We start from the raw sequence: 19,254 nt of genomic DNA on the forward strand, positions 1-19,254 counted from the left end.
AATTGTAAGGGAGAATCTGTGTAGGTTACATGCAAATATGACAGCATTTTATGTAAGGGACTTGAAAGAAAGAAAAGAAATTGTAGTCGCTCAGTCATGTCTGACTCTTTGCTACCCCAGGACTGTAGCCTGCCAGGCACCTCTGTCCATGGATTTCTCCAGGCAAGAATACTGGAGTTGGTTGCCATTCCCTTCTCCAGGGGATTTCCAGACCCAGGGATCGAATTGGGGTCACCTGCATTGAAGGCAGGTTTGTTTGTTTGTTTGTTTTACCATCTGAGCCACTGGGGAAGCCCCTGGCATCTCCATTTGTGGTGGGGTCCTGGAACCAATGCCCTTGGGACACTGATATTTCTCAGCTCACATGTGTACTCAGTGCATGAGACTTCACTAGATTACAAAGAAGATTCACATCTCAGTAATATATGAGTGAGAGAGAGAAGGGAAAATTAACCTGTCTGACTTTCTCTCATCTCCTGTTTCTTAGTGGGCAAAGTCTACCTTATGGGAAATTAATTTTTCATCTGGCTCCACAGGAGCTTCTGAGGAAGCCAAATCCCACACTCCCATGCATGGTGCTGCATCGCAGTATAAGAGTAGAGGGGTATTTGAAGAAGGCAGGTAGTCAACTGAGAGAGAAAGGAGTCAGTCAATGGAATCTGAGAAAGCAAGCAAGGACTGTGTCTAAGCATTCAGATCAGATCAGATCAGATCAGTCACTCAGTCGTGTCCGACTCTTTGCGACCCCATGAACTGCAGCACACCAGGCCTCCCTGTCCATCACCAACTCCCAGAGTCCACCCAAACCCATGTCCATTGAGTCGGTGATGCCATCCAGCCATCTCATTCTCTGTCGTCCCCTTCTCCTCTGCCCCCAGTCCTTCCCAGCATCAGAGTCTTTTCCAATGAGTCAACTCTTCGCATGAGGTGGCCAAAGTACTGGAGTTTCAGCTTTAGCATCATTCCTTCCAAAGAAATCCCAGGGCTGATCTCCTTCAGAGTGGACTGGTTGGATCTCCTTGCAGTCCAAGGGACTCTCAAGAGTCTTCTCCAACATCACAGTTCAAAAGCATCAATTCTTCTGCTCTCAGCCTTCTTCACAGTCCAACTCTCACATCCATACATGACCACAGGAAAAACCATAGCCTTGACTAGACGAACCTTTGTTGGCAAAGTAATGTCTCTGCTTTTGAATATGCTATCTAGGTTGGTCATAACTTTCCTACCAAGGAGTTAGCGTCTTTTAATTTCATGGCTGCAGTCACCATCTGTAGTGATTTTGGAGCCCAGAAAAATAAAGTCTGACACTGTTTCCACTGTTTCCCCATCTATTTCCCATGAAGAGGTGGGACCGGATGCCATGATCTTCGTTTTCTGAATGTTGAGCTTTAAGCCAACGTTTTCACTCTCCACTTTCACTTTCATCAAGAGGCTTTTGAGTTCCTCTTCCCTTTCTGCCATAAGGGTGGTGTCATCTGCATATCTGAGGTTATTGATATTTCTCCTGGCAATAATTAAAAGTTAATTTTTAATAGAAGAAATGCCACATGCTCAGCATTTAAAAATCTAAGTAATAGAAAGAAATAAAAAGAAGAAAATTCCCTCTAATCTTATTTTTCTATGAAAACAAGTCTAACTCTTTTGCTTGTATTTACTATTTGTGTATATAGCTTTTTACAATATATACACATGACTTATTTACAATGGCATCCTGCTGAACCCAATTTTTTAATTTTATCTTTCACTAATTATATCATAAAATTCTTGATATTATTCAGTATTATTTTATTGTTTAAGTCTTACTAGCAACATCATTTTATAAAAATGTGCCATATTTTTGACAAATCTTCCATTTCATGGTACATTGGTTGTTAAAATTTATTTTGAGCTATTAAAACTACTAAAAACTGTGTGATGAACATTCTCATTGCTCCATTTATGAGAACGTCAATCATTTATTTTCTCAGTTGAAATTCTTGGATGTGGATTTGTACCATACTATGTGAATAATTTTAATTCTTTTGATACATGCTGTGAGATTATATTCCAGAAAGATTTTCTAATTTATGTTCAACAATAATTAATTGGCTTCCTTGATGACTCAGTGGTAAAGACTCCACCTGCCAATGCAAGAGATATAGGTTTAATCTCCAGATTAAAGAAAATGGTAACCCACTCTAGTATTTTTTTCTGGAATATCCCATGGATAGAGGGGCTCCATGGGGTCACATAAGAGTCAGACACAACTTAGAGACTAAGCAACATCAACAATAATTAATTAGAGGTCCTAATTTTATGTGTCAGTCATGTATTATTCTTAGACATTCTTTTCTAAGTTGTTGATGAAAAACAATATCATTTTGCTATTTCAAAGTTGCACTGCTTGGTTACCATTGAAGATGAATATTTTATGTATGTTTCTAGACAATTAGCTTTTCTCCTCTTTGTGAACTGCCTATTTGTGCCCTTCATCATGATTTTAATTCATGAAGATTATAAGATTTTTTGAGGGCAAAGACTACCTCTTATTCCTGCTGGAGTCTATCTCTGTCAGTGAATGCCCAGGCTGGGACTTCTATCTGTTTGCAGAATGAAAGAAAGACAATTCTCTATTATGTTTTTACTTAGTTACAATAAAAGAATTAAATTAATTTTGCACGTTTGCATTTAGAGAGCAACAAATGACATTTTTTATCCACAAAAGTTTTTTTTTTTTTTTCCTGAAGAAAATTTCTTAACTTCTTTTCAACAATAACACCATTTTTAGCCTGAATGGATAAGTACAAGATTGGACAGATTCAGCTATTTTCACTTTTTTTTTTTCCTTTTTCCTCAGCAACTGTCAGATTTTTCTATTCTTACAAGCTATTTTGGGATATTCAGACACAAATAGAGATTTATTATCTCATTTCATTATAGAAAATGAAAGCACTAAAATAAAACATCTCAGAACCTCATCTTGGAGAACATTCTACAAACTTGTGCTTTTTCTGGATTATATTACACAACTAAGCCCACCAGGAAGATAGTACTCAAACTTTTTTTGAGCCTAATTGTTCCTAAGCTGACCTGCTTCTTCTTTTTCAGACCATTTTATTTTCAGCAGAACTCCTGTTTTCATTAAATCTGGGAATGTGCAAATAGCATAGATGTAAAGATTAAAAAAATTCTAATACAATAGATATTGCCCTTGAAAATGTATGCATAGGTGTACATATATAGAGACATACATACATTCCTTCTGCATGCATGCTAAGTTGCTTCAGTTGTGTCTGACTCTTTGCGACCCTATGGACTGTAGCCCACCAGGCTCCACTGGCCATGGGATTCTCCAGGCAAGAATACTGGAGTGGATTGCCATGCCCTTCTCCAGGGGATCTTCCCAAGCCAGGGACTGAACCTGCATCTCTTACCTCTCCTGTGTTGGCAGGCGGGTTCTTTACTACTAGTGCCATCTGGGAACCCCACATTCCTTTCTCAAGGATTCCATGTTATGCAGAGGAAGTGGAAGCCACCATTTTTTAAGGAAGCTATGAGGTCTCATGAATACAAATAGGTACACAGTTCTGTATAAGACTGAAATTCTGGAGTCACAATAATTATAGCACTTTGTTTTCTAAACAAATTTATAAATGATTAAGGAGTGGCTGCCACAGACAAACGCTCAAGTAAACCCTTGTATCCCTGTATCCCTAATAAACCTGTAAGAATCCAAGTGTTTCTGGGATTGTTTATAGTCCCACTTCTCTCCAAAATGGCATCTCAGCAGAACATTGCACTGTCCCCTCCAACTCAGGCCCATCCACATGGAATCTTTGTATTAATAGTTAGTCCCACAAAGATCATGGCACTGGTTTTGGACATCATCTTTCCAGGAATCCTGTAACCCACTCCTGATCCCAGCTGGTGGGCAGTTTTTTGTTTTTGTTTTTTTCCCCTCCTCCAGAAATGCTCTTGACCATGGCTCTTTAACACTTAAAGCAGGATGCTGACTTATTGTATATATTGTATTCTAGTTCTATCATTTTGGGGAAGGGGTTCCACTTGTATTTCTTTCTTTCCTTCTTTTTTTTTTTTATTGGAGTACAGTTGCTTTGCAATGTTGTATTAGTTTCTGCTGAATAACAAAGTGAACCAGCTATTTGTATACATATATCCCCTCTGGAACCTTCCCCCTGCCACCCCTCCAGGTCACCACAGAGCACTGAGCAGAGCTCCCTGTGCTGTAGAGTAGTTTCCCACTAGCTACCTGTTTTATACACCTGTTGCAGTGTATATATGCCAATCCTAATCTCCCAATTTGTCCCACCCTTTCCTTTCCAACCCCCTCTGTGTCCACATGTCCTCTACATCTGTGTCTCTATTCTGCCCTGCCAATAGGTTAATCAGTACCATTTTTATAGATTCCACATATATGCAGTAATATACAATTTTTCTCTTTCTGACTTACTTCAAACGACCACTGATTTTTTTATAGAATTTCATCATTTGGTTTCTCTCTCTCTCTCTCTCTATATATATATATATATATTTCACAAGAAGACTATAATAACAGTCAAAAATAATATATATTGACATTGTTTTAAATTTAAAAATGATATATTCTCACTATGTAAAATGTGTTAGCAACCAAACATCATATGCTATTTACAATTATTTAATATTTAGGTTTTAAAACTTTTGCCATTATTATAAACAATAGATTTAAGGGGACAGATTATTCTGTCCATAGATATTTAACCTTATTTATTTCCTACAAATTGTCAGGTGTATTGTATTGGATTTGTCATTTATCCATTAACTTGAAATACCACCTTTATCATGTACTAAATTCCTATTTGTGTCTAGGATTTTTATCATATTACTGTTGTTGTAAATTCATAGTCACTGACTTCAGTCAGGTTCTCATTACTCATTTTTATATCTTCCATCTTCATGCTTGGCTACCATTTCCATTCCCTTAGGGGATTAGTTTTGAACTTCACTACAGCTCAACACTCCCTTCTAAACCATCCTGCTACTTCCTGAACCCCCTCTTCATCTATAAGATAAGGCTACCAGGGTGGTTTTCCACAACATCCCTCCATTAGGTTTTTAAGGCTGCCGTAACAAAGTACCAGAAACTTAGTGGCTTATGACAACAAAAATTTATTATCTCAGTCCTGGAAACTAGAAGTGTGAAATCAGAACAGAAGCAGGACTATGTTCCCTGTGAAATCTGTAGAAGAGCATTCTTCTTTGCCCCTTCCTAGCTTCTGGGAGTTTGCAGCAATCCTTGGTATTCCGTGACTTGTAGATGGGTCACTCAAGTTTTTGTTTTGATTGTCATATGGTTATCATTCCTCATGTGTCTTAACGTTGTCTTCCTTCTCTGAGTGTCTGTCTCTAAATGTCGCAGTTTTTATAGGACTTCATCTCTACTGGATTAGGGGTCTATTCTACTCCAGTGTGATCTCTTGTTAGCTGATTACATCTGCATTGGTTCTATTTCTAAATAAGGTCACACTCTTAAGTAGTGGGGTAAGGACTTCTACATATATTTTTGTGACACAAGTCAATTCATATCAATCCCTTCTACATCCACCTGCATATTATTCCCCTCCTTTTGAATCGGAGGATAAGGCTTTATTTCTGTTCAGTTTAATATGATGTACTTTATTCCAACTCCTCCTTTCTCTTTTGAGACTTTGCTCCATCAACTAACTCTTCTTTTCAACACATTCATCTTCTGCATTTCCACTGAAAACTCCCCTGCTGTCTGCAAACATGCTGATGCCTTTCATCCTGTTGAAGATGTCTGTCTTCTTAACCTGAAGCCTCTTTCCCTTTAGTTGTAATTAAATATTTCCCCTCTTCTTTCCACATCAGATCTGTTCATTCTATCAGCAGTGTTGACTGTTAATTTACAGTTTTCACAAAGAATTGATATCTGTGTTCTTTGACATATGTCACTGTGTGTACAAGGATAATGAAAGAAAGTCAAAGTTGAGATGCCAATGCTAGCTGGTTAACTTAGCTCTCTTTCTTGTTAAGGAACCCAGTTTTTCCTAAGAGCCTGATGGTGTGGAGGTCAATATTCTTGATTCAGGAAAATTATGACTGTCCTGAATGTTTGGAATTGTCCTTAAATTGTCATAATGGAATGTTAGATATATTACATTATAATGAATTGTTTTGTCACACTTAGTTTAAGATAACTGAGACTTGAACACATGATTAAATTATCTTTGTATCCATTTAAGATAACTGAGACTTGCACACATGATTAAATTATCTTTGTATCCCCAGAATTTGGCAGAGAGCTTGTGTTGATTGGGTGGCAAATAGATATTTTTAGGATCAATGGACTCATGGGTAAATCCATAATGTCTTTTCTAAGATAGCTTATCTTATAAGGTGAAATCAAGATGTTCATATGAAGACCAGTTTTCATGCCTTGATCTCATTAATTCAGTACTTTAGCCAGCAAAACAGACTGGCAATTATACAAGTTTTTTATAACAGGAAATAAAACTTCATTACCCAAACAGATATCCAATGGAACATTGTTTTGTGGAATTTTATATCAAATGAAGTAAAAAATAAATAGTTTAGAAATGCTTGGGTACAAATAAGTTTAAGAAAGATAGATTTCTTTACACAGAGATTCTTAGAACCCACATATTATTTAGATTTGCATTTGGCTGCATGTGACAGAAACCTGATTGTGTAGATATAAACAAGAGGGGTTTATGTTTCTCATGTAGGTAAAGCAAATGCTGAAATAAACAGCCCTGTTACTGAACCAAAGTTGGGTCTGCTAGCCCTCACACAGTAAAGCGAATCTACTGACATCAGGCTGTGGTGACTGAGAGTGCAGCACTTACTGTAAGGCGTCAGACAAGGAATCTGGGACAGCTGGCACTCAAAAAGTCTGGACTCAACGACGAGTTTTAGGAAAGTATTTTTTAAAATATTTCTTTTTTTAATATAGATTTTTTTTTTCAATTGCAACATTTTATTGCAGCATCAGCAAAGGTCAGATTTCCGAAACTGGTGAACACTGGGCAATTTTTAAGTTGTAACCTTTCATGTGGAAATATATAGATTTTTAAAAGAACTATCTGTTTTTTTGGTTGTGTTGAGTCTTCATTGCTTTGTGAGGGCTTTCTCTAGTTGCGGCAAGCAGGGGCTACTCTTTGCTGCAGTGCACGGCCTCCTCATTGTGATGTCTTCTCTTGTGGAGCACGGGCTCCAGGTGCTCTGTCTTCAGTAGTTGTGGCATGAAGACTTAGTTGCTCCACAGCATTTGGGACCTTCCAAGACTAGGTATCTGACCTGTGTTCCCTGCACTGGCAGGCAGACTCTGATCCACTATATCACCAGGGAAGTCCTAGCAAAGCATTTTCTAAAGGCAAGTTGAGGGGCTTCCCTGGTGGTCCAGTGGTTAAGGCACTGCCTTTCAATGCAAGAGGTACAGGTTGGATCTCTGGTCAGGGAGCTAAGATTCCATATACCTCACAGCCAAAAACACAAAACATAAAACAGAAGTAATACTGTAACAAATTCAATAAAGACTTAAAAAAATAAAAAAAAAAGACAAGGCAAGGGAGGGGCGTCTGAGGGTATGTGATCAAGTCATGCACAGTTCTCTGGTTAGTTGATGATGAAGTAACAGGGTGGTGTCACAGGGGTTAACATTATCGATCCTTAGGAGCAGATAGGTCTGGGGGCTACTGCACATGGTCATCAAGAAGTTAATTTCTTTCATTTGTTGATGGGGTTAGCATCTGTAAGACAACTCAGGAAATGTGCATCAGATACTATTATCTAGATACTTCAGAGAAGAACCGCTGCAGAGAATAAGTGGAGGGGTCTGTCCCAAAAGACCCCATATATTTTACCTAGTTACTCACTTTTTTACTGCCCAAATTTTGTTTTATATTCCAACTTAAGAACATTACTCATTTTATTTATACATTTCCTATTTTGCACTTTTGAATGGAAGGTAAAATGTTCTCATGTTATCAGCTATGCTGGGATGTGCATCCTTACACTTGCCTCCTTGGGTACCTGTGTTTAGATATTCTGGGTCCTAATGTATGGCAGAAAGTGAAGAGGAACTCAAAAGCCTCTTGATGACAGTGAAAGTGGAGAGTGAAAAACTTGGCTTAAAGCTCAACATTCAGAAAACGAAGATCATGGCATCCGGTCCCATCACTTCATGGGAAATAGATGGGGAAACAGTGGCTGACTTTATTTTGGGGGGCTCCAAAATCACTGCAGATGGTGACTGCAGCCATGAAATTAAAAGACGCTTACTCCTTGGAAGGAAAGTTATGACCAACCTAAATAGCATATTCAAAAGCAGAGACATTACTTTGCCAACAAAAGTCCATCTAGTCAAGGCCATGGTTTTTCCAGTGGTCATGTATGGATGTGAGAGTTGGACTGTGAAGAAAGCTGTGTGCCGAAGAATTGATGCTTTTGAACTGTGGTGTTGGAGAAGACTCTTGAGAGTCCCTTGGACTGCAAGGAGATCCAACCAGTCCATTCTGAAGGAGATCAGCCCTGGGATTTCTTTGGAAGGAATGATGCTAAAGCTGAAACTCCAGTACTTTGGCCACCTCATGCGAAGAGTTGACTCATTGGAAAAGACTCTGATGCTGGGAGGGATTGGAGGCAGGAAGAGAAGGGGATGACAGAGGATGAGATGGCTGGATGGCATCACCGACTCGATGGATGTGAGTCTGAGTGAACTCTGGGAGTTGGTGATGTACAGGGAGGCCTGGCATGCTGCGATTCATGGGGTCGCAAAGAGTCGGACACGACTGAGCGACTGAACTGAACCAAATGCTGTACACCAAATTTTAAGATGACTCCTAAATTCTTTGTTCCCTAATGTAGGCAGCATAAATAAGTCTATCCTTTTGAGTATAGACAAGGTCATGAATATGATGAATTTTATTCCCACAATTAGGATACATTACATGACAAAGATGAGATGGTTTTCAATATCCAAAATCAGTTGAAATTGAATGAATCAGAAGAGGTTATCCTGGGTGGATTTAATTCAATCAGGTGAATCCTTCAAAGGGGCTGGGCCCCTTCTGCAAAAAAGATATTTGAAGCATGAGAAAGATTCTCTTACTAGTCTTAAAGAAGCAAATTCTCCATTGTGAAGTGCTCATGGAGGAAGTCATGTAGGAAGAAATTGGGAACAACCCCTAAAAAGTGATGGCAGTTTCTGACCAATAATCATTGAGAATATGGGTCTTCAGACACACAGCACAAGATATTCAGTGCTGCCAATAACAGTGATCTTGAAGATCTTGAACCTCAGATCAAGACTGTAGCCCTAGTGATGTCTTGATCTTAGCTTGGTGAGACCTTGAGCAGAATACCCAGCTAATCCATACCTAGATTTCTGATCCATAGAAAGTAAGACATGATACATTTTTGTTATTTAAAGGTGGTAAATTTGTGTTAATACATTACACAGCAATAGAAAACTAATACACAGGTTATATACATTTTAAATTTTATAAGATGACTTTTGGGGCTTCCCAGGTGGCACTAGTGGTAAAGAACCTGCCTGCCAACACAGGAGATGTGGTTTCAATCCCTGGGTTGGGAAGATCCCCTGGAGGAGGGCATGACAATGCACTCCATTATTCTTGCCTGGAGAATCCATGGACAGACAAGCCTGGCAGGCTATAGTCCATAGGATCGCAGAGTCAGACATGACTGAAGCAACTTTAGCATACAGGCACACACACTCAAGATGACTTTTAAAAAATAATGAAAGTAATTATAAGTGTGTATTCCAACCAGAAGAAAATGAGAGAAATGAGAATTCTAGTGTTCTCACATTATTACTGCTGTTTTCTGGCTTTTTATTTTTTTAAAAATTTCCCTAACAGGTAATGTTTAAATTAAAATTGTTCTAGTTACTCTTTAGAAATAATACTTTCATGTTATTAATTCCTAAAGGATATAATTGTTATACTTTTAAGCTAAGAAACTTTCTTATCATAGCTTCATTCATGAATATGTATACATATTCACATATGTATGCATATATTTCTCTCTCTGTGTGTGTATGGGTATTCTTTCATCCAGAGATTTGAATACAAAGAATATTATCCATGGAGATGGTTATCCATACCTCAGTTCCCCACAAGGGAACTCAGTGAGGCCCATATCAATTTTTAAGTAGTCTTCTTAAGATACAAATGGCATACAATAATTTGCATGTGATGTATATAATTTGATATACTTTGATGTATATATTTGACATAAGCCTATGAAACTTTGGCCACAGTAAAGACAATGAACATTATAATACATCTACCACAAGGACTGCTTGAGTCTCCTTTTAATCCCTTTCTTCCTCCCATTTTTGCCTTTCCCCTTTCTCAGGAGACCACTAATCTACTTTCTGTCAAATTGAATCAGATTTTATTTTCTAGGATTCACACAAATAGAATCTTAGGACTATAGTTCTTCTGTCTGCTTTTTGTCACTCAGCGTAAATAGTTGTGACTCATTCATGTTGCATGTGTTAATAGTTCATTCCTTTTGTTGTGGAGTAGTGTTTCAGTTCCTCAATGTCCTAAATATTTTCATCAGTCTTTTAAACTATAATTGTTCTAACAGATTTGTAGTGGTATCTCTGATCTGCATTTTCTTAATGATTAATGAGTTTGAGCATCTTTTCATGTGCTTATTTGTTATCCATACATGTTTGCTGGTGAACTATCTATATTAAATTCTTTACCCATTAACATTTTTTATTATGGGCTTCCCTGGTAACTCAGCTGGTAAAGAATCTACCTGCAATGCAGCAGACCCCAGTTCAGTTCCTGGGTTGGGATGATCCACTGGAGAAGGAATAGGCTACCCACTCCAGTATTCTTGGGCTTCCCCGGTGGCTCAGCTTATAAAGAATTTACCTCTAATGCAGGAGACCTGGGTTGGGAAGATCCTGTGGAGAAAGGGATGGCTACCCACTCCAGTATTCTGGCCTGGAGGATTCCATGGAGTATATAGTCCATGGGGTTGCAGAGTCGGACATGACTGAGTGAGTTTCGCTTCCACTTTTTATTATAGAGTTTTAGGAGCTATTCGTAAAATGTGGATACAGGTTCTTTATCAGATAAGTGATTTGCAAATACCATTTTATTTGTGATTTACAAGTATAATTTTTCAGTCAGTGGCTTGTGTTTTCACTCTGAAGAGTTCTTAATTTTGGAAAACTCCACTGTACCAATTTTTACTGTTTTTGGATTGTGGTTTTGCTATTAAATCTAAAAATTCTTATCCTAAAGCAAGATCACAAAAAATTTCCTCTGTCTTTTCTTCTATAAATTGTAAAGCTTTTAGCTTAACATTTGGTTGTATTACCCATTTTTATTTGCTTTTTGAATTTGGTAAAGAAAAGCCCTTTTTTTCTTTATGTGGATATCCAATTGTTCAAGCATTGAACAGACTATTTATTCAGCAATGAATTCATTTCACCTTTGTTGAAAATTAATTTCTCACATATAATGTTTTTTATTTCTTGACTCTTCATTCTTTTCCATTGATCTATTAATCTATCCATTTTTGTGTCATTATCATCTTGTCTTAATTATTTTTATAGTAAACATTCAGCTTAGATATTCTAAGTTCCCTTTGTACTTTGGCATTCTCTTTGGAATTCTCTTATTTGGGTGTTGCTTGCTTTCATTCAACACCCTGGTCCAAAGATGAGATGGGTACAACCCATAATATTTTGAAGGTTCTGATATCAGAGTGACAGACCAGAAGATCAATAGTCATTATATAGTAGTTTTTCACTGAATGTGGCCTGTGAACCACCCACATTAGAATCAGCTTTGAAGCATGTGTATTTGCATGTGTGTGTGTGCACTTGTGCTATTAATGCTTACATTTCTGTGCTTGTGCCTGATCTACTGACTCAGAATCTCTAGGTGCAAAGGCCCAAAATCTGAATATTTAGTATGTTTTCTGTGATTCTTATTGACACTAAAGTTTGATAATCACTGAGACAACAATCCCTGAAAAAAAAAAACCCTTTCCAGTCTATTTTTTCACACATGATTGAAACTGATTTAATTATTTAGGTAGAAAGGAAGAAAACACTTTAACTTACCTGGTTATTCATTTATTCACTCGCTTTCTCATTCACTCATTCATTTACTATAAATAGGCTGCTGCTGCTAAGTCGCTTCAGTCGTGTCCGACTCTGTGCGACCCCATAGACAGCAGCCCACCAGGCTTCCTGTCCCTGGGATTCTCCAGGCAAGAACACTGGAGTGGGTTGCCATTTCCTTCTCCAATACAAGAAAGTGAAAAGTGAAAGGGAAGTCTCTCAGTCGTGTCTGACTCTAGCGACCCCATGGACTGCAGCCTACCAGGCTCTTCTGTCCATGGGATTTTCTAGGCAAAAGTACTGGAGTGGGGTGCCATTGCCTTCTCCCTATAAATAGGCAGTGAAGACTAAAACATAATGACACAACTTGAAGAATCTGTGAAATCTATTTTTACAGACAGAATATGTTCTCCAGGTATTTGTGGCTTTCAGGTGATAAATTGGCTGCGGATGCTCCCAGCAGTTGGCAAACAGAGCAACGCTGTGATGGAAGGGAAGCCTACAGGCATCTCCAACCCCAGGCTTTTTGCAGATGTCTTTAAACAATCCAAAACTAAAAGAAAGCTAACTTAGTTTTAAGCCTGTTCAGGAAAGGGGATTTTGCATAAAGCCTCCTTCATGCATTAGTTCTAGTGTTCAGCACCACTTTTTTCCACTACAGGCTCCTGAGTGTCAACAATAGACACGAATTCTTATCACAGGAAAAGCAGGGATGGCCTGGGGCCATGGTACCCACTGGAGAAATATTAAGAAACTAATGATGATAGTTCCCATTGTGTTTACTCTGATGTCTTTCGTTTGTATCTTCACATCAGTATCGTAATGTTTGCTTTTTGGGTTTTTGTTTTTGTTTCCACTTCTGTCTAACTCAAAGCCTGTGCCAAGGAAATGGTCTTATATAAACTCATTCATATTGATGCCAAATCATTGATAAATGCATGGTGCCTTACACTGCAGAAATAAAATGGGGAACTCCAGATAATTAGAGCTAAGATAGATATTTTGGTGGAACCTCTCTTGTGTTGAAATTATTGCATTGAGGCAGTTTATTAATTTGTCTTCTCATCAGGCAGTTTTGGAAATTGTATAATTAAAACTTTCAAAGAGAAGGGTTAATATTGTGAGTAGTCATAGAAAATAACTCTTAGTGTTACAGAATAACATCATATCAATTTGACTTTCAAGACAGAGTACCTAGACATCAAGAGTAACTTTATGCCATAGAATAGAGCATATTAAAGTTGGAACGGATTCATTTTGATATTTGGCAAAACTAATACAATTATGTAAAGTTTAAAAATAAAATAAAATTAGGAAAAAAAAATTAAAAAAAAAAATAAAGTTGGAAGGGGCTTTGATATACTGGCCTCATTTTATAGGCAGAGGCTGGAGTCCAGGGAGGTGAACTGACATATCGTAAGTCACACAGATGACAATTGACTATAATGTGACAGGGTGTTCCCAGGTGACACAGAGGTAAAGAATCTGCCGGCCAATGCTGAAGACACAAGAGATACTAGTTTGAACTGTGGGTCAGGAAGATCCCCTGAAGGAGGAAATGGAAACCCACTTCAGTATTCTTGCCTGGAAAATGCCATGGACAGAGGAGCCTCGTGGGCTACCATCCATGGCGTCATGAAGAATCAGACATGACTGAGTGTGCATGCCCACAAACATACCACATAATGTGGCAATCAGATATAGCAGCCTCTGCATACTGCTGAAATAATTATCATGGGTTGACTAATAACCCAGAGTAAGTAAGGGAGATGCCAAGTCCCTACTTGTCTCATAAACATGGCAAAAGCTCTGTAGTAAAAATGCAAGACAAGGTCCTGAGTCCAATCCTTTGTGTAAATAAATAAACAAGTAATCTCCAATTTTATCTCCTAATAATGAAGAGTTTTTATTTATTTTTAATGAGTACATCCCTAGGGATATAGATGTATATTACCTTATGTTATATACTGACTAGAAAATGATTCACAGTCCCTCAGAAGACCCATTCCCTTGATTAGTGGTAAGTTAGGTTAGTTAATTAAGGTTACTTTAACAGTAATTAGTCAAGGCTTTAATTATGCTTTCAGGGTAGGAACATAGGAATACTTTGGTTCATAGTGACCCAGTTAACCAAAATGATGAGATTTCTCATTTTCCATCTAACAGTGATTAGTAATAAGGAATAGTGGGAGAAAAGCTGATCCAAAGGGATTATAGGAATATTCTTAAACCAGAGTCAATCCAAGAGCAACAGTGGGCTTAAGATAAAAAAGCACCCTCTGTAGCTTCTGGACTAGCCCTGCAGGGAGAAAGGCCAAGGGGCTGAGGCCTGGCTGACTTTGTCATGGAGAGCTCCACGGATATTGGTCCATCTAACCAGGAAGCAAATGAATCAGAGTATAAGAAATAAGCAAGGGCCTCAAGTTATAGAGGGAGTCATGACAAATAAGCTGAAGTGGGAAAGTCCTTCCCCAGCCATGGGAGTATAATTTACTTACTGAATGTTCTCTGTATGCTGAGCTTTTAGTGTAAGTGGACAGGAAGTAGTAGTCTGGTAGGGCAGACAGATTTGCAGACAGATAAAATATGCAGCAGCTCACTAACTGTGCTAGCTGCAAATCTGTCTCTCTTATCAGACTGCTTGCAGATTAGAAAGCATTCTGTTATTCACCAAATTTACAACTTCCCCGGTGGCACAGTGGTAAAGAATCTGCCTGCCAATGCAGGAGCCCCAAGAAACATGGGTTTGATCCCTGGGTCAGAAAGATACCCTGGAGTATGGTATGGTAACCCACTCTAAGAGATATTCTTACCTGGAAAAATCCCAAGGACAGAGGAGTCTGGTGGGCTACAGTCCATTGGGTCTCAAAGGGTCAGACATGACTGAGAGACTGAGCATGGAGCAAGTTCAAGAATATGCAAATTCAATATTTGGTCCTGAATCAGACACATATTCTCAGCAGCTTCATTTCTGTGTCTTATGGTTCTTGAAAACTTACTATATAAAGCTCCTCTCCATCATTACTGGAAAAATCTCCTTTATTGTCTGAATATCTGACCACAAAGACTCTTAAACCAGGACTAGATAACGTGGAGTCATTTCATACATCCTTTGAACATTTATGAGTTTAATTCTACCTCTGCTATTTTGGGGTACACTGTATAGCTTCATCTGGTATAACCATATCAGTCTGTTAGTGTTAGGGAAAAAGTATTCCACTTTGGACTTTATGGGAATCCGTACAGTGTTGGTATCTAAAACCATCTATTTTGTTTCATATGGGCAATTTAGGAGATTTTCAAGAATAATTTTTGGTTATTGAAATTTTGCCTTTTGGGCTTTAGAAATTAATACTTTAACAAGAAATTTTATTGTTCTATATGTATCCTTCTTGAATCACAAGTGTTGCTCATTAAATAACTGCTGAATTTTTTCCAATTCTGCCTAGATAGTGTTACTGTAATCACAAAAGGAGATACCATAGAAGTTCAAAGACTAAACAAAATGTTGCATCCTCAAGGAAAAGCAAGTGGAATATTTGGGAGCTATAAAGTCACAAGTTAGGAAAGCAAAAAGAAACAGATTTGATAACATATTCTGGCTTTGGTCCTCTGTTCTTTGTGGCTTGGTGCCACATACATCTCCTTCTATTCTTATGAGCATTCCCTGTTAAGTCTCTGGGAAACATTGGGGCTTCTCTTGTGGCTCACCTGGTAAAGAAGCTGCCTGCAATGTGGAAGACCTGGGTTTGATCCCTGGGTTGGGAAGATCCCCTGGATAAGGGAAAGGCTACCCATTCTAGTATTCTGGCCTAGAGAATTCCATGGACTACAGTTCATGGGGTGGCAAAGAGAAGGACACAACTGAGCGACTTTGACTTCAAGAACCATTAATGTTATCTGACAAATAACCCTCATATGTGGTTGTGGAACCTGTTTGCTTCCCCAATTCTCCCTTACTTAGTTCTGGAACTATTCTCACTAAATACCCATGATCGTCTGATGGCTCCTAAACTTTGTACCCATGAAAGTTTATCCTGTTTCTTCAGAATTTTTTTTTTTAAATCCAATTACCTGAAAAGTCTAACAGGTCACAAAATTAGCAGCCCAATTTTCCTCCTCTTCCACTGTTGTTCCCAGTTCTTTCCTTTCTAACAGTCATTTCTCTCAGAGTTGCTCTAGCCATAAACCATGCTATGTTTTATTATTCTGCAACCTTTCCACCCTGACATCCAGTGTACCTGCCAATCCTGTCTATTATATGTGCAAAATATGTTTCAAGTCCACCATGTTTTTCTCCCTTTCCCACTGCTGTCTCTGTCTGAACACACACCATTGTTTGCCTGAAATACTGCAGTAGCCTCTACACTAGTCTCTCTGCTTCCCCTTCTGCGACCTCTTTCCTCCACATTCCATTCTCCGCTGAAATGTTATAGTGAATCTTTAAAACAAAATTCAGATCATATCCATTCCCAGCTAAAACCTCCAGTAGCTTCCCATTATACCCAGGATGAAGTCCAAGGTCCTGAACATGCTCTGGAAGTTCCTACATGACTCAACATCTGTTTATCTCCATGAATCATCCCATACCACTCTCACTTGACCACTAGTTTCTACAATGACCTTCTTTCTAGTCTATGAAATGTCAAGCTTATTATTATCTTAAGGTCTTTGAACTTACTGTTCTCTATACTTGGAATGTTCTTCTCCCAAGTTAGTCACATGGTTGATTTTTTAAATTTTTTCAGGTTTGAGCTCAAATGATCTCTCCTCAACAAGACGCATTCTGTTCCTGTCCTCTATTACAGCAGCCCCTTTGTTTTTTCATTGCACCCACTGACACCAGAAATGGACTTTTTCTGTCCTTGTGGAGTTATTACCTGTCTTCACCTTTTGTTCTCTGCCATGTCCTTGGCATCTGGAATGGTGAATGCCCAGGGCAGACACATGAACAAGTGTTAAAGTAAGGGATGAAATTGCCTAAGGTGTATCTTATTTAGGTTTCTCGATAGTCTTTTGGAACTATCCTCTGGCAGTCCTCACTTTTTTCTTGCTTCAGTACCCTTCAGGGGTAATTTCAGCTGAAACCTCTTCTTGTCCTACAGCCCCATGGGATGGGTTTTCGAGGCCTATCTTTCTCTTCCTCTGCTCCCCATCGCTACCAGAGAGACAGGAAATGGACACTTAGCACTGCAACTTCTAAAGCTGCTTCTAGCTTCTAGAGTCAAATCAGTGAACCATACAGCTGCTTCCATACAATTCTAAGGAAAATGACTTTGCTTTTGGTGGTTAAGATCAAACCATCTGTGAGTCATGATTTTGGTGGCCCACAGAACTGTCAATGAGATAACTTTGTATTTTTCTATGCAACCTTAATTCCCAAAGATTTAGATAGCAGTTTAAGGTAGTGATGAACCAGGGGGAGCCTGAGAAACACAACAATGCTGTGTTCACATCACTGCCCACCCACAACCCTCAAATTGGATCTGGTCAGAGTCTGGGTTTGACACTTGTAAGGCACCTGGCCTTACATGCAAACAGCTTCCATAGATTTTCCTCTCCAGGCTGCCAGGCTTGCCAAGATATAGCTGGATCCCACCATAAACATGGGTTAAGTTCCAGCTGTTACCCCTAGTTGCATGCCAAAGTACTGCTATAATCCTGACACAGGACTGACTAACATGCTTACAGAGTCAGAAAATTTCACCAGGGAGATGATACTGCAACTTGTTTCAAAGAAAATTTTGGAGAATTTAGGCAGAGAAAAAAGTGAAGGCAGAGTGAATGGCATGTGCAAAAGCACAGAATTATGCAATCAGGGACTTAAGGGTAGTTATTACTATGAGAATATAAGCAGACGACAGAGGATGGGAAGAGATAGGGCTGGTAAGGGAAGTTGGCATCAGATTGTGAAGGGCTTGTGGGATATTCCCAGGAACCTAGGTTTTAACAAATAGGTGAATATCACTGAACACATTTTTAAGCAAGGAAGTTGATATCATCAAAATTTTCTTTTATGAAAGTAACTCTGTTAGGAGCATATATAATAAATTAGAGTGGGACTTAGGTAAAGAGAACAAGTAGAGTCAGCCAAGGTCAAGCGAGAGAAGATCTAATATTGGATTGTGCATGCATGCTAAGTAGCTTTAGTCATGTCAGACTCTGCGATGCTATGAACAGTAGCCTACCAGGCTCCTCGGTCCATAGGATTCTCCAGGCAAGAATACTGGAGTGGGTTGCCATGCCCTCCTCCAGGGGATCTTCCCAATCCAGAGACTGAACCCACATCTCCTTCAGCTCCTGCATTGGGCAGGCAGGTTCTTTATCATTAGTGCCACCTATAATAATGATGGTGGGAAAAGGATAGAAGGGTCTGATTTAATAGTCATTTCAAAAATAGACTAGAGCTGACAATGGCTCTGAGGGGTCATGGAAAATAAGTTTCAAGGGTGACTACTCAAATTTTGTTCTTGGGAAACTGAGGGATTGACAATGGTATCAGTCCAGATGAGTAATCCAAGAAGAGGCAGACCAGAGAAGGTGAAAAGAGAAGGGTCTTCAGGCTGTAATAATATAGCCCAGAAGAAAAGTCTTATGTTATAGATGTAGCATTTAAGGTGGAAATTATGGTTCTAGTAGGAACTAGAAATCTTGCCATTCCTTCACTTTGTTGATGGAATTGAAGGGTGTTATGACAGACATGGCATAATAGAAGTTTGTACTAAGGATTTGGATCCATATTGAAAAAGTAAGTGATCCTCAAAGTCACTGATCCTTGTCTGACATTTGCCCATTCTCTAGAGTCCATTAGGAATGTGTTGGCATTCCCACACTGATACATACAGAGCTCTTTGCCTTTTCAGTCTCATTACACAAACACTGAATCACTGTCTGTGCTCTAGAAAGAAGAAACCAATGTTTTGGTTAGTGATTTTTAAAATTATTGTGTGTAAAGCAAAGAGTGGTTGGAATACCGAACTAGGAGTTGAAGAGTTTTTTGGCTCTTGTCTTGGTTCCTTAAGTTAGGTAACTTTTCTTTTTACCTTCCTTCTTTCTGTCTTTCTTTAAAATTTGGTTTTCTTGTCTAGAAAATGGTAATGGGGAGTGGTGGTGGCAGT

At 38.7% G+C, this 19,254-nt stretch overlaps 1 pseudogene; it reads right to left on the minus strand.

Moving 5' to 3' along the window:
- Positions 1-483: 483 nt before the first annotated feature.
- LOC113890318 overlaps positions 484-19,254 on the minus strand; it is a 43,556-nt pseudogene continuing 24,785 nt past the window's right edge.

The sequence above is a fragment of the Bos indicus x Bos taurus genome, chromosome 3 (genome assembly GCF_003369695.1).
Source record: "Bos indicus x Bos taurus breed Angus x Brahman F1 hybrid chromosome 3, Bos_hybrid_MaternalHap_v2.0, whole genome shotgun sequence".
Lineage (NCBI taxonomy): Eukaryota > Metazoa > Chordata > Mammalia > Artiodactyla > Bovidae > Bos > Bos indicus x Bos taurus.